The sequence below is a fragment of the Pelecanus crispus genome, chromosome 4 (genome assembly GCF_030463565.1).
Source record: "Pelecanus crispus isolate bPelCri1 chromosome 4, bPelCri1.pri, whole genome shotgun sequence".
Lineage (NCBI taxonomy): Eukaryota > Metazoa > Chordata > Aves > Pelecaniformes > Pelecanidae > Pelecanus > Pelecanus crispus.
In genome coordinates, this window is record NC_134646.1 from 31,530,255 (window position 1) to 31,535,062 (window position 4,808).

Sequence of the window (4,808 nt, forward strand, 5' to 3'; positions counted from 1 at the left end):
TGAGCATTTTGAATATTAAATAACAAAAAATCAGTGACCACTGAATAGCATTATATAATTAGCACTGGTTGTGGAACTTCTATTTCTGTACTTGTTCTTCACATTCAATAGTGCCTAACTCAATCTACTTAATAAAAGCTTATTTCTAAACACAGTGTTGGAATTATTAAGCATTAAGACTGTGACTACGATTGCTGTGTCTTACTGTCTCCTCTAGTGATCTTACACCATGTGTGTACATGACAGAAGAGCATTCTTCAGAGTCAGTAGCAAGTGATGTGGGATTGATCACACTAGACAGTTTGCTAATAAGCACAGCTGGGTTGAGAAGCAACATTGATGTGCTGTAACTGTACCAAGAGAATGGCAAGAACTCGCTTCTGAGGCTATTCTAGGACTACAAAGGATGTGCCATCCAGCTGTACCTTAAAGCCAACCGTAGAGCAGAGTATGGTTGGATGTATGACCTAAGTGTCCAGGTGTACCCATGTTCACTTTGAAAATAAGGCAGAATATGGATTTCCCATTTGGCTCATTACAGTAGCTGTGGGCAGGCCTGTTGTAAAGATGACAGCATAGACTACTCTAGTCATTTGCCCTAGTGGTGTCCTGCAAGACTTCAGTAGCACAGTTTTGCCATTTCCTTAAACTTACTGGCAATTGAAGCAGCCTTTGCAGCCAGCACTGCAAAAACAAACAACATGGGCTTGTTACCTCTGTTTAGTCAGAAACAGAATCACGCCATTGAAGCAGGGAACTAACATTACTATTAGAGCAATGGTCTGCTCTTGAGAGGTGCAGGGGAACGTGTGATGAAGGCTTCAGGGTTTTGTGGGATTTTTTTGTTTGTTGGAGGGGGAGGGGTTAAGTCTTAATTTTGGAGTCGCAGGGGTTTTTTTCTTAACTCCAGTTGAAGTGATCTGACTGGATAAAATTTCCTTGAATTGAAACCTGGAAGCAGTGCCACAAGTCCAGAAAAACACAGAGGAACAGTAGAAAACACTGCAAAGCAGAGGCAGAAAGGCTACCCAGTTAAAGAAAAGTTATATACATAAAAAGTCAGTGCTTTTTGGTGAACCAGGGACACTGATTAAGAGAGAAGTTTCATGTTTTAGGGGAGCCTCGTCAAAACAACTGTTACAGAGAACTCTGACAGGGAACTCTGAATGCAAACAGTAATCTTACTAGAAGAAATACCCTCTCACCACTAACAACTGCTTTACCCCACGACACTTGTTATACAGCTGTGATAATTACATTTTTTCCATTTGTCACTGGAAAGATATCCCTAGAACATTCTGAAAATAGTTGAGGTAGCTGCATTTCTAACTTAATTTCAGATAGGGTAAACAACAAAGGTAACTCCTGTGAACATCATAAGAATTCAATTTTGAGCATCTGGAAGAAATAAGAAGTGAATTTCTACCAGGAAAGTGAGCCCTCCAACACAGCACTGAAGTGATTCTCAGTACCATGTAGCTCCAGAAACACTGGCTGAACATAAGAGAATTCAGTAGAAAACTCGCTGTCAAGCCATTCCAGCGAGAGTACTCTGTAACTACAGGATCGTATCAATAGAATATTAGCTCAACATCTTAGCAAAATGACCCCCCAACTGGATCTAAGATTTAAAATACACTGTAACAGTTGTTTCCTTAGGCTGCACAGACTAGATCAAGACCATACAATCATGTTGTCTGCATTACATTATTACTTTAGAGAATCTGCATCTTAGAGTGTTTATGGAAAGCTAGTCTTTTAATATCAGGGTAAGTCAACAACAAAGAGATCTTGTGATACCAGAGCACTCAGGTCAAAGACTTACAGCTTCTTCCCAGCCTGAAGAATTGATGTAGCAGAGGTTTCAGACTACTTTGTCCTGCAAAGCAGTTGACTGAATGGAGCATGTTTGACGTAGTCTCTTTGAAGTTGCTCAGCTAACAAAGGGACCCCTAAACACAAGAGCTTGTACCCCATTCTTGGTGATCAAGGTAGTGTATTGAACTGTACCATCTTGACAACTGTAAGGACTTCAATGGACGAAAAGTTTCCACCAAATGACTGTGCATGAAATGAGTATGTGCTCCGCTGGCTGTCATGGAAAAGATGCAGCTTGTCCCCTCTCTTCATGCTGTTACTTTTATTCAACATTAGCTATCAAATCTTCTCTCCTAAATATTCATGCCAATTTGCAGAAACAGCATGAAGAGTTTCCACACTCTTTTATATGATAGTAAAGGGAAAATAAGAGGGTTTTTCAGAACTACTTGCAGGATTGTGTTTTTGGCAAAAGCGTATACAATTTCTAAATCTACTTTCTAATGAAATTTTTAAGTTTTTGCTTTGTTTTTTTTTTTTTAAAGTGGATAGCAACTTCTCTAAGAATCAAAAATAAATCATTTCCCAAATCCCAGTCAGCACAAGTCTAATATGTCATGTTCAAGCAAAGTTACAGCTACACAGGTGAAAAAATAGCCTTTCACAATATTTTTATTAAATAAGTTTTGTTCTCCAGGCTGATGTGCTATCTCATGTTGAAAGAACTGGTGTAGATGCTGACTAAGCTTTCCACTTGTTTAAAAATACTGTAGTAGTACGAACTCAGTATAAACACTTCCCATGATGTGATTTCGATTTATAGGCATAAATGCATAGCATCATATATTACCTATATTAAGAACATGCAGTGTCAAATTTGGTTGTATTGGTGCAACAACAAAGAGGTATTCAAGTGGCACGTGCCAGTTTAAGGGTGATTTTTAACTGGTTGCATGCATCTACCAGTAGGGCTTGCACTAGTGCAGGCACACCTGGATATAATTGAGAATGCTATATCTCATTTTGGATCACAAAAAAAAAAAGTTACTTCTGTTAAAAGCAGCTGCAACTTTTATTTTATAGACCAAAAATGAAGCCCTCCCCCCCATCATACACACACATATAGAAAAGGCAAGACCGTTGTAACCATTCAAGTGAATGATATGGTGGGCAAACCTCCAGGACAGTCATCTCCTTGATACATTACATCTCATTCAACACAGGTAATTCCACTCAAGTACTACAGTCTGTTTTGTTAAAATCTATACACACACACGCATAACGCACGCACACACACTCTATATGCATCATTTCAGGTCACTTTACTGCATAATTAAAAATAATAATAAAGGTAATGAAAACATCGCAATGATACTCTTACAGCAACAGAGGTCTGAGGCACTCAGGGCAGAGAAGACATTTTCTGGTAAATTTGGTATTTGGTAGTACACGAGTCCAGTTCTATGAAGCACTAACCCCTTTCCCCCACCTAAATTCTGCAGTGCCAAGGGGAGCCAAGGGTATGCCGTACCTCATATGCTTGGGTCCAATGTGGCAACAAATTCACCAGACACCTTGTAAAAGGTGTATTTTATGCCCATGATTGTATGATTTAATGTCTGCATTGGTTTAACTATTTCTTGCATTACAGTGGTGTAAGACTAAGTCTGCAATGGGGTCTGAAAATTTTTTCATTACAATTCAGAAGAAAAAATAAATTCCCTCAGCAGAGACCAAAGATGATGGAAAGGGAGTGGGCATGGGAAAAGAAAGGGTAGAGAGAAGAGAGGCTTAATCAATCCACACTCCTTACATGACAGTTTCCAGCTCATCATGACCCATTAACAGAAGATAAAGGGGTATATATACTACATTACCCAGTCTATACCCAGTCTGAGGAAAAAAGATCAGTTTTCATAGCTGCCCCCCGAAGACTTTCCAAAAGCATGAAACTCACTTAACTGAGGGGGAAAAAATGACCTGTTTAAAAATTACCAAAAGAAAATGAATACAGCATTGAAGGTGTTTCATTTTCTCACACTCAGACTTGTTTTGAGAGATCTACTCATTTTCACTGTAAGTCTTGCAAATCCAATGCCCCACAGCTACTGTGGATGTACCTTTAAAAAACACCCCACAGTTAACACATGCAGGGATCCCATGAATCATGGGATCTTTTTGGTTCTTGTTTCATTCCTTTACCTAGGCAAGTCTGATACATCAGCTTCACCAAGCTTTTGGAGCAGGAGACTGCCTGCAAATACTGCTTCGCCAAGAAGCAGCTTATTCCAAGCAGCTGCATATAAGACAGAATTTATTAGTTTTCCCTGTAGGAAGCCCATACTATCAAATCTCCAGCAAGAGAAACAAGCCCTGCCATTAACACAGTGTGTCACCTACAGTCACAATCACCACAGAGGCCATCAGCAGAGAGATGGGGACAGAATTAAAGGTAAGGGTAGCCTACTCTAGGCAACATGCATGTCTGTCTCCCTTCTGTCCCCTTAACTGATAAACAAACAAGGCCCAGCCCATTAGAACAGTATCTGCAGAAGCAGGAGCAAGTCTTTGGAACTACAAATGCTTAAAATCTCAGGTGCCGCTCACATACCGAGAGAGACAGGGCACACTGAAGTGGTGAAAAAAACCTGGATCCCAAAATATCAAGTCCCAGTGGGAAAGGTTACCCACACTTTTCTAACTAATACCATGACAGCAACAGAAGCAATTGTGGGCCTAATTGGAAGAAAGGTGCTAAAAAGATAATTGAAAAAAAAAAAGAAAAATATAGCATGAGTGTTGTAGGTAGGAGGAAAGCAGGAAATTCTTTAAATTATTCTCTGCTTTTCCAGACACTGGGTCAGGTTCTTCAAGATATTCCTCTTATCTACAATCACTGAGAACAAAGTAAATGATGAAATCTCTCTATTCTGTACTCTTAAAAAAATGCATAGTACAGAGACAAAAAAAAAAAAAGTATCATTCAGATC